General features: G+C 34.4%; 1 protein-coding gene and 1 long non-coding RNA gene across 3 annotated transcripts in view; one reads left to right on the forward strand and one right to left on the reverse strand.

Moving 5' to 3' along the window:
* Window positions 1-12308, forward strand: part of LOC112126812 (protein pangolin, isoforms A/H/I/S-like) — a 65688-nt gene that overhangs the window by 36518 nt on the left and 16862 nt on the right. The gene's annotated exons all lie outside the window — the stretch shown is intronic.
* On the reverse strand, window positions 1141-3457 carry LOC106664005. 2 transcript variants are annotated; one of them, XR_001340124.2, is made up of 3 exons: window positions 2984-3457; window positions 2500-2911; window positions 1141-1191 (listed from the first exon to the last, which is right to left on the reverse strand). It is a non-coding gene; the product is annotated as an uncharacterized LOC106664005 (long non-coding RNA). The 2 variants fall into 2 exon arrangements; XR_001340123.2 differs by lacking the exon at window positions 1141-1191 and adding an exon at window positions 2270-2350.

Here is a 12308-nt window from a genome sequence, read left to right on the forward strand (position 1 = left end):
GTCAGACGTTTTGTTTCCTCTGTTCAGTTTCAATCCCGTCGAAGTGCAGGTCCTTAAAAAAACAATTGGGTTGTCCATTCAATTGGATTTTGTGCATGATAATAACGGGTTGTTCATCTCTGCATGCCCACCTGCCGTAATCAATTATTATTTTTTAAATAATTCCTCGCCCGCGTTTAATTGTCGGGGTGTAAGCCGGCGGGCTATGCGGTAATTGACGGTCATCGTTCACCGCGAACGGCCGTTGGCGTGACTCCGGTCCTTTTTCTGCCCGATTCGAGCTGGCGTGTGTATCCCGGTGTCTACGTGTGAGAAGATCTCGGATGGTGGTGGTGGTTTTTGCCGGTTTAGTTCTGGCCACTCTACCCAATCTTCACGCTCCTCCCATACGTCATTATCCCACTGACAAGGTACACTCTGCTCACAACAACAACCAACATTCCCAGCCCACAATGAATGGGGCTTCTACTAAGCCGGCTTTTACTTTCGATCTGTATTGTAATTTAATATTCATTAAAGCATTGTTATTATTCATATCTGATGACATGGTAACTTATTAAACTTTTTTTCGACTACTCCTATTACTTAGTTCTGACATTAAGACATTCCTCTTTAGCATTTTATCTGCTGATTTTCCGATTTTTCAATACCTTGTCTTTCTTAATTTGTCGTTCCTGCCAGGCATAAATTTTGTAGTTCCAAACTTCAGAAAAATTCACTAATCAAAACACTAATACACAGGCTTGACTTACCTTACTTGACCTAAATCGAACAATATATCAATATATTAAACTATCTTCCAATTAACACTTTTTTATTTATAATCTTCATTCACTAAATGTTTTAAAATTCCGTCACCAAGAAGTTATACTAGTATACTTACAAGCATTTTATTCGATTTTGTTTTGGTTCTTTTTTTGTTTTTTGTAGGTAGTTTAATTTTGCTTATTTCTAGGCCTTTTTAAATTAGTTTAAAGAAAGAAATTTTCAAATGTACGATTGTTTCAGCATTCTGGGCCATTTTCAAGTACCTCGTTTATTTTTGGAAAGCAATTTAATTTTACATTATAACATTTCTCAATTTTATACGTTATGTATTGTTATATTTATTTATTTTTTTTTTTTGGCAGATAAATTACATTGGTCAGTGTCACCCCTCTTCCTTAGCATTGCATTACTTTTCTTATCATTCTAAAAAAAATATTAATTAATTTCTTGTAATTTTCTCCAGCCTTGTTGTGATGTTTTCTGATATAACAGTAACCAACTCTTTCCCTTTTATTTATCCTTTTGCTAGCATCAATGTACCTCAGGGCCTCATCAATTGTGGATAAAATAACGAACACAAATACAGAAAAAGATAACTGGTTAGCAATCACACTTCACATGAGTACTCCATCTTCCTCGGGTTATTGAGGATATGCCCGCAGATTCACTCTAATTACGTTCACACTACCCCGAGTACTCGATATGCCTGGGGGTAATTGTGGGTAAGACAAAAAATAGCCCTTCAATTCGCGCTAATAAATTACATGCACACACCGGAAAATACTGCATATACCTCGGGTTAGTTGGTGATGAACCACTCCATTCGCGCTACTAAATTACAGCCAAGCTACTGCTCATTTTCTGACACATAGTACACGATAAGCTGGTTAGCATTCACACTACCCAAGAGTACTAGCTTCCTCGGAGTGATTGTGGTTAAGCTAAAAGAATAGCCCCTCAATTCACACTAATAAATTAGATGCACACGCCAGACTTCATTCACACCGGAAAATACTCGATATTCCTCGGGTTAGTTAGGGATGAGCCCTTCCATTCTCGCTAATAAATTACAGCCACGCTACGGTTCGTTATCTGACCTGATATTTCTGGGAGTAATCGAGGATAGGCCGCTCCATTCACACTAATAAATTACATTCACACATTAATTTTTGTAATTTTTTTTAACACCTTCAAAATAAGGCCTGAAAAGATATTTTCCCATTATTTTATTATTAATCAGTACTTGGTATTAAAAGTACGAATAGTCGGTCATCACTGTAAGGTGAAGGTCCCGGGTTCGAATGCAGGGCCGCTGGATTCGAACCCGACATACTTACAAATGTGCCTTTTTTGAAAAAAACCGGCACCCTGAGGGTTGATATGACCTCTGCTGTTGCGAACCCTCGTAAAAAAAAGTACGAATAACCAAAGGAAAATATTAATAATAAAATAATAACGAAAATGTATAAAGAAATGTAGACTGAGAATAATGCAAAATGAAAATATTATGTTCCTTATAACTTAACTGATTATCTGCGTATACGACAATTTTCGACTATTATTTTGTCACACGTCATGATCTCTGGAGAAAAAAATCACAAGTTACTAAATTCACTGGCATATATAAACATACATATATTGCACATATATTAGGCAGTATGGTATATAATATTACAAAAATAAAAAAACAGTATAGATTATTTCTTAGCGTTAAGATTAGGTGTTACCTACCTGTAACTGTGGTTTTTTCGATGTACATTTTATGATTTGCTCTTTTTTTGGTATCGGTGGTTTACATATGTGAAATGTTGCAAATGGTTTGTTCCTCCCCCACAGAATGTATGACCGTAAATGTATGACAAAGAGGGTTTTCGTTGTTCAGCCTTGCACACCATTCATCATGCCGCGTTAGAACGCCGTTGTTGCATGACTGAAAGCTCATTATTTATATCCCGTCGATTTTTATAGGACTTAACCAATAAACGTCGAAAAACGTTTAGAAACCTCGCCAAAGACGGTTGCCAACGATCCCCTTTGAAGTCGCTTTACTGGAAGACGTAAATAACCTCAAACGTCCAGATATTTGAAGGAACTCCGCGGAGAATTAGCTAAAGCCTCGTATTGTCATGTTCAACACGGGGTTCTGGAAAAAAAAAGGGAAAAGAAGAAAAATAGAAAAACGGTCTGAAAATACAATTTTTCATTTTTTATTTACCTTACAATTTCAAAGCATGGGTAACAATGGTCGAGCCTTATGTACGATTCATTAGAGACTTTTGTCCCTCGGTGATTAATTCTCACTGTTCTGTTTTAATTAGGGTCCGAACAGTAGCCAGTTGGCTTCAGCTTATCTCTGCTACAACTCCAGATTTCGGCTTGTTCCCATGTTCAGACGCAACGGCATTCCCGCATCTGATTATTCATTTATTCCCTTTTCGGTCTTTCTTTTTCCATCCCTGTTTCGTTTTTATTTCATCCATTTTTTTGTTTTTTTTACGGCCGTCCCGAAATTCCCCGCGGAGCGAAATTCTTCGTAAATCCTCGAATTTGCAAAAGAAACCTGAACACGATAAATAATCAGCTGGTTTCTTTTACTTATGTAATTTTCATTGCCATTCGATTACGCGAGCTGCTTTGTCTTCTTTTGCTAATTTACAAAATATAATAGGCCCAAATTATCTAAGAACGTTTCATCCTATCCATGCGATTTTGCGATTTTTAATCAATTAATTAATTTTTTAAAGGAACGCTTGTGATGCAGTAGTTATTTGTAAAAAAAAAGTTTTTTTTCGTCTTTATCAAAAATTAACAATCTATGGCCAATGATTCGTTGTTTATTGTTGAACAACTTAGGCGGTCCAAAATAATTAGTTAAGTAGCTATAAAGTCTACACATAGACTATACAGGGTGAATTGCTACTCGTGCTACAAACTTCTCCAGTAGATTCTTCACCCTAAAATGAACAAAAAAGTTCATATTGTCCATGGTCCGATTCTCAACCATTTCAGAGTAATTTCGCTTTTTATCGATTTTGAAAGATATCACGTCCTGGCGTCGGAAAATCGTGATATCTTTTAATCTAAACATTTCTCTGAAAATCTAATAGCACCGTTGAAATTCCCGTTAATTTTTCAATAAGAAGATGACGGTGGCAAAATGTTTGGGCTAATTTTTTGTGTTTTATTTCAGCCAGAACTACAAAAAGAGTGGAAAATTGTGTAAATCGGAAAGTGTATAAAGTAATCCAGAGTTTCTAATTTTAGTCTCAGAAGGCAGCAAATTTGAGGAAAACTACCTGATTTAATAACGCTTCCAACGCACTCGTCATTTTCTTATTTAGTGGTTGTGAGACCAAGATGTTGATGACAAAAAGAGAAAAAATGGTGGTTCAAGGATTGCTAATGTTTGAGAGTGACTTGCTACTCGTGCTACAAACTTCACCAGTAGATTCTTGACCCTAAAATGAACAAAAAAGTTCATATTGACCATGGTCCGATTCTCAACCATTTCAGAGTAATTTCGCTTTTTATCGATTTTGAAAGATATCACGTCCTGGCGTCGGAAAATCGTGATATCTTTTAATCTAAACATTTCTCTTAAAATCTATAAGCACCGTTGAAATCCCCGTTAATTTTTCAATAAGAAGATGAAGGTGGCAAAACGTTTGGGTCTTTCTTCCTTGACCTTCTAGCTGTTTGTAAACTTCTTAAGCATTACATACTAAATGGGCATTAAATTAAATTAAAAAATTTCAATGGAATTATGATTTTGATTCTCTCTAAAAATTAACGGGGATTTCAACGGTGCTTATAGATTTTAAGAGAAATGTTTAGATTAAAAGATATCACGATTTTCCGACGCCAGGACGTGATATCTTTCAAAATCGATAAAAAGCGAAATTACTCTGAAATGGTTGAGAATCGGACCATGGACAATATGAACTTTTTTGTTCATTTTAGGGTGAAGAATCTACTGGAGAAGTTTGTAGCACGAGTAGCAATTCACCCTGTATATTAAAAACTACAACTACAACTGGAATCCTCTGGAGGGTCTGTTTGAATTAAAACATTCAAGATGTAATGTTTATTGCCCGAAATGAAATTAAGTTGGTAGTTTTTAATATTTTAAATGTTGATCCGTTCTTACAGATAAGGAAGTGCAGAAGTCTCAGAATCTGTAGGCTGGGAGTCTGTCGCAAGCAGTCAAAGGACTTTCCTGTGAAAATCTAAACTTCCTACATATTCAAAAATATCTTTGATTATCATTTGTAAGGCTCGTGGACACACAATGGATTCATTCATTGAGTTATTAACTCATGATTATTTTTGAGCTTTTTGTATGATCGTACTGCGTAGAAATGGATAATTTAATTAATTGAAAATTCGAATGGTTTTTCAAATAATTTACGTTGTCTAAAGATTAAGAAAAGATATTATATTTGTAAATCTTATTGTAGGAAAGAGAAAATTAGATATATTAACGTGGATTTAAGACCAGAATAATTTTTAAATTAAATTTTTTTTATGAAAGGCTTAAAAGAGCCTATTTCATAATTCTATGCCGTTACACCCATTTTTAAATTGTTTTTATTCCCCATGGCTGTAAAAACATTTCCTCCTTATCACACATTTGAAGAGAGCAAACAGACGTTTTGCAATACACGGAAGGTGTTTATGTTTTCCACTTAGGATAAAGGTACCGCCTGTTTGTTTAATATAAAGTTTAAAAAAAGGCCAATTGTTGTTATCTCGGGTGGGATAAGGAGCGAGCTGAGTATTTGTGGTATATGGATAGGAGTGGTGAAACTCGGCCGGAGCTGGTGGGGACGACGGTGGTCCTGATGGCCTCGGCCGCCCGGCATTCCTCAGGAAGTCTCCAAATCCTGGCCTTCCGTCAGTCACCACACCCACCGCTACCGTCGACCAAAAGGGAGGAAAAGGCACGGGAAACGATTTGTCACTTTTCAAATAATATTCTTTTTCAACAAGCGCGTGGAGTGCACCATAAACCATATTTCGTAACTATTCAGAAATCGTGAGATGCAGTCTGGTGTAATGTAGGCTTCAGAAAAACATTTTCTTTATCGTGCCAACGTTTCGATCTTTATTGAGATCATCTTCAGGGCCTGGGATTTACAAACATTATTTACATTTAACAAACACATTTAGGATGTGGAAAAGTGAATTTATACAATGCAAAATAATTTTTTTTTTTTTTCAATCAAAGTATTTCTACTCACTCAGAGTGTTTGTCTTCTGTGTAATTGTGCCAGACCGCATCTCACGATTTCTGAATAATTATCGATTATCGGTCACTAATCACCACACATATTTCATAACTTCGAGGAAATTTTACTTTTAAAAAAATTAAGAGATACACCGTTTATACAATATTGTTTGTAGCATAATCCAATATTTTTTAGCCCTTTCAAATAGAGCTGTTTACAAGTTTGTCAACATGACACGATCCGGGGCAAAATGCCCAACTTGTCAAAGGGCAGCAAAACATGTTGCCACGACCTAAAAATGAACCATAATGAAAAACCGGATTGCTTCTGGGCTTGATGGATATCTCAAATTAATTTACACTCATGTTACAAACATTGCCTGTCGATTGTATATTCAAAATGGAACCAATAAACCATAACTAATTACGGTCCGAATCTAAGCATTTTCGGAATTATTCCACTATTTTTGATTTTTTAAGATATCACGACCTTGCTTCAAATAAATAATGATAACTCAAAAACTAAAACGTTTTGGATAAATCCGTTGATACCATTGAAAACTACGTTAAATTTCCAATAAGATGTGATCAATACTAAACTTGTAACGTCCGTGAAATAAGCGTTTTAGTAGCCAGAACTTAAAAAAATCTCAAATTTGAAAAACTTACTATCGTGATTCTAGAACTACTATTTCCAAACCTTGAGAGCAGCAAATTTCAGAAAATGTACTCCATTTAATATCCTTTTTAGTGGTCTAATTGCTTGCTTAATTACTTGAAGAAATTGATGAAGGAAAGGAAAAAACGTGGTTAACGGATTGGTGGAGTGGAAAAGCTTGACTTTTTGACATGAATTTATTAAACGTTTTTTAATATCCATCAATTTTTCATATTTGAAAAAAGTAATTAACAAAAGAAATTACACCACTAACAAGGATATTAAACGGAGTAGGTTTTCTGAAATTTGCTGGTCTCTAGGTTGGATATAGTAGTTCTAGAATCACCATAGTAAGTTTTTCAAATTTGAGAAAAAACAGGTTTTTTAGTAGCTTTTCTGAAATTTTCTGGCCTTTAGGTTTGGAAATAGTAGTTTAGAATCACCATAGTAAGTTTTTAAAATTTGAGAAAAAACATTTTTTTAGTAGGTTTTCTGAAATTTGCTGGCCTCTAGGTTTGGAAATAGTAGTTTAGAATCACCAAAGTAGTTTTTCAAGTTTGAAAAAAAAGTTATTTTTCGAAGTTCTGGCTACTAAAACGCTTATTTCACCAACGTTTACAAGTTTAGTATTGATCATATCTTATTAGAAAGTTTTGGAGGTATCATTTTTTATTTGAAACAAGGTCGTGAAATCTTAAAAAATCAGAAAAGGGGGGAATAACTCCGTAACTTGAAATTTGGATCATAGTATATTAGGACTTTTTGGATCCTGTGTTTTAATCATAGATTATTCCCATTTGTTTTTCTCCTTTTGCCGTTGAGTATTGACATCAAATGAAGAATTTGAATTAAGTCCGGTTAGATTTATTTGTCAAATTCCCACAGCTTCAAAATGATTGATTAGATTTTTTTTTTATCGTTGGTGAATACTTTTTCGATTGATTTCCCATGTCAGCTAAGCCTTATTTGAAGATGGAATTAACAATAATTTTTTTACTTATTAAATTCACTAATTTCGTGGTCCGCTTGACCAATTAATATATTACAGTTAATTAAGGTTTTTTCAGTTGAGATAAAAAAGTCAATGGCACGAGCGGGATTCAAAATGGCAAAAAGGAGGGAAAATTCAAAAAGGTGGGGTTGAGATGGGAAATTAGTGTCCGAGTGGATTGAGGTCACGATAGCTCAAGTGGTAGAGTAGCGGCGTATCTAGCCGAAGATCGTGGGTTCGAATCCCGCTCGTGCCATTGACTTTTTTATCTCAACTAAAAAAACCTTAATTAATTGTTTTTTACTTATTTTTTTTCTCTTCAAAACATCGGCACACCGGTTGAAATAGCCCTGGGTATTGTTGAAAAATCCCATTTGTAAGTCATAAACCATTAAAATTACTGTACTTTTTTTTATAATAAACAGTTTATATTGAATTTATAAACAGTTAATATTGAATTGAAATCAAAAGTTTTTAATAGTAAATAAAAATATTTCCTTGTGAACACACACGGAATAATGATGAGTTGGTGACAAGTGAACATAAAGAATTTCATTAAAATTCTACTGTCTCTTAGTGCTCAACCTAAATGAAAATAGCTCTTTTAAATTAAAATAGGCGATATAAGAAATTAACTTTTTTTAAATTTATGTTCTTTGAAAATATAATAGACGATTTTATCGTATATTCTGTTTTAATGGACCTACGTAAAACCAAGGAATTCACAATATTTTGTTAAATTTCATGTTTAAAAAGAGTAAAGTTTCATTTTGATTCGACTTACATCAAGAAAACTGGTCCGTATATTCTCGCTGTAATCCTGTTATCTGACAGGTTTTAACATTATCGTGGTAAAATATCACCATTAAAATAGGGTTAATTACTTATGTTGAGACCGGTTATTATAGTAGTTCTGTGATCCTCATAATGGAAACCATTATTGATAGATTGTTCTTAATAGGATTATACTTCAAGGGTTGAAATATACGGATAAATATTTTTTTCAACAATTACGTATTTTGTGATGCCAAAAAATCTGCGTTGAAGCCTGATTGCATCCAAAACTGGGGCTTCGCCATCTTCAACCACACTGAGTTATTTGGTCAATCGTGTCCTTTGATAAGTTTTTATCTCTGATTTTACTGTTATAATTTATAATAAGTAGTTAAATTCACTAGTTTTCGTGGTCCGCTTTACCAGTTAATATCTTTCAATTAATTAAAGTTTTTAGTTGAGATAAAAAAGTAAAAAAATGGCAAAAAGGAGGGAAAATTCAAAAGATGGGGTTGAGATAGGAAGTTAGTGTCCGAGTGGATTGAAGTCACGATAGCTCAAGTGGTAGAGCAGCGGCGTATCTAGTCGAAAGTCGTGGGTTCGAATCCCGCTCGTGACACTAACTTTTTTATCTCAACTAAAAACCTTAATTAATTGAAATATAATAACTAGATTTGACTACTTAAACTTATACAATGTGAGAGATGCTTTGAAGTGGCTCGGTTATATTTTTTCCATTTCCTACCAAATATTTATGCAAAACACCGCTAAATCCGGAGTGATCGATCACTGTATAAGCTGTTTATTTACAGTTGTGCCTCGTTTGCCCTCTTATTGTCGCCTGGAAGTAAATCACAGCCGGCGGACAATGGGAAGGTGTCGGGGCGTTAACCGCCGTCCCACCTGTTTTCACTTCTCCTCCTTTAATAACTGCTAGATTAATTAACATACTAGACCGTGTGGGCTCTTGCTGCTCCAGGCTGTATCGAAATCACAAACGAGATCAGTCAGTGGTTCGTTAGATATCTGAAGAAGGAAGATTAAAAATCAGAAAAAAAAGACAGAGAAGAAGAATCTTAATGGGTACGAACGGTTCACACAGACTGTAGAAATGGTTAATTTTTTCACGTGATTGTTGTAAAGCGTATGTGTTATTTTAAAAAAACCCATACAGTTTACATTTAAAACCTATTAAACAATAAAGGCTTCTAAGCTTCTTTAACAAACAAGTCTTGTTTATGTTCGAATTGACCAATTTATTGACCAAGTTGTGATAATGAAAGTAGTAGCAAAACCACAATAAATTATATTTCCTTCCATAATTAACTTCTTTTCGAGTTAAGCGCATTTAACAAAAATAGAAATTAATATAAAGCAATCCTATTTAATTTTGTAGAGTTGTGTAACAAAACCTGTATTTTACGTTAGACTCATTACCTACTTATCTCAATTTATTCACTATTCTGTAAAAATGTGTTTGTAAGAAAATTATTAGTGGGTCTTGGTGTTAATTTTAAACCAAGAGATTGGCAAGGTTTCTGTCCAGAAAAAAAGTAAGTTCATCCTTGTATGTTCACTCCTTCCTTGCCTTGTTTGCATGCCTGTTAACATCGTTGGCCAAGGCATATAAATCTTATTTGCATGTTTTTTGTAGGTTGAAAATATGTCTTAAACATGAAATAATAATAGATAAATGTGTGGTGATTAGTGACCATTAGTCGATGATTATTCAGAAATCGTGAGATGCGGTCTGGTGTGATGTAGTTTTCAGAAAACATTTTCTTTATCGTGCCAACGTTTCGATCTTTATTGAGATCATCTTCAGGGTTCAAAGTGTTTGTATTCTGTGAAATTGTGCCATTCTTGCGTGTCGTGTTGAGAATGAATAGATAAATGTTTGATATTAAACATTCCAAAAGTTTTAAGTTTGATTTTTGTTTTCGTTGTTACGCTTGAACATGATTTTTTTTGTATTGTTTAAATACGTATACAGGGTGTCGTTTTTAGTTGGCCCGGCTGAATTTCTCTTGAACCAATGATATATCGTAAAAACAAAAAAATGCGTATTAATATTTTTTAATATAGTTTCAAATTTTTACTTTTATTGGAGAAAAATTATACAGGGTATGTCAGGCGCAGTTCAACTTCAAAATTTCTATACGACCCTGTACATCCTGGAACACATCGTTATTAGGATTTCTACGCCCAGCTGAATTATTCTTGAAGCAATGACGCTATAAAAAATTTTAAAAAAATATGTTTAATATATTTTAGTCTAGTTTCAAATTTTTACCTTTTCATGAGAAAAATTACAGAGGGTACTTAAACCTCAACCCCAGTTCAACTTCAAAATTTCAAGTACGACCCCATACATCCTGTCACATCATATTAAAGGATTTTTTATGCTGAAAACAATGGAGCAATCGGAATTTAAATTTGTCAAATTTATGGCAAAACGTTTGAAAAAACTCATTTCTTTTGTTTCATTATTAATTCCAATAATTTCCTTCTTCACTAAAGTAAATATCAATTGCCTTTAAAAAAATAATTTAGTTCTGCGCCGAAATTAAGCTGGCGGTTTCTTTTTGTCATATCTTTGTCATTTTGTGTCCAATTTAAAATCCGATTGTTCCATTGTTTCCAGTATAAACAATCATTTTATATGTGTCAGGATGTATAGGGTCGTATTTGAAATTTTGAAATTGAACTGGGGCTCAGGTACCCCGTATAATTTTTCTCCAAAAAAGGTAAAAATTTAAAACTAGCCTAAAAAATATTAAACACATTAAAAAAAAAATTGTAGCGTCATTGGTTCATGAGAAATTCAGCGGACCATCTAAAAAGGACACACTGAAGTCCTCAGTAATATTTCTCAATATATTAATAACTACCGTCTAAAATCGAGGAGTCACCATATGCTTTTTTTTTATCAGTTGATAACGTTAAACCTCTTATCGCTTCTAATTGACCCCCGAGTTTAAATACGTTCACATCCTCTTCTGTCTGTTAATAAATACAGATCTCGTAAACCGAGTGTGAAAATATGAAAGTACGGAACGAGGGGGGAAAAGGCCGAAACTAACCGTTTAATTCCGAGGATATTAATGCTCCAGCCAGGCGAACCAGCTATAAATCCGGTGCACTTCTCATTCGCGACCTACAATTCACTCCTGATACCTTAAACGGCTTTAATTCACCCTGGCCGTGGTTAATAACTCGAGCCGTCCGCTCTACAGGAATAGAAATTGGCTTTGTGTCCAAAGAGTTGAAATATGACGTTGTTCCTCTCGTAAATGGGATTTAAAACCAAAAGCTACCAGCTTTTCTATCTTCTGTTTACCTCGGGTCGTAGACGTCTCCCTAAGATAATAAGGCTTACGCTCGGGATGAATGTGTAAACACAATTTGTTGTCAACAGAAAGGTAGTAGAGATAAAGGAACGGAGATAGCGGATTGACAGTTTCGTTATTTACAGTATCCACACCCAACCCATCCTTATTGAGATAAATAAAGGCTCGAGTACAATGGAAAACTACGAATCTACTGACCGCTTGTTGCCAGAACAATCGAACCGGTCGGTATCTCACTGGTAAATGTAATCTACAGAAGATAGGTTCACATGGTTGGTGCAATTGTGAAATCAATTCCTCTCTTCCCCTTTCTTATCTTTCACCTTTTGAACTTTTTATTAAAAAAACGGCATTTTCCTCTATCGGTTCTAATTTTAACTAGTCTCCGTTTGTCTTATCCTTGTGGATCAGCCGACAGACAACAACAATTATATGCTTGAATAGCGGCAAAAAATTCTTAAGATTGTACATTTTCCTTTATTATAACCCTAAAATCTGATTGGCCACTGAATAGAATGATGAAAAAAACATTTAATAAAT

The sequence above is a fragment of the Cimex lectularius genome, unplaced genomic scaffold, assembly GCF_000648675.2.
Source record: "Cimex lectularius strain Harlan isolate CLEC.00 unplaced genomic scaffold, Clec_2.1 scaffold26, whole genome shotgun sequence".
Classification (NCBI taxonomy): domain Eukaryota; kingdom Metazoa; phylum Arthropoda; class Insecta; order Hemiptera; family Cimicidae; genus Cimex; species Cimex lectularius.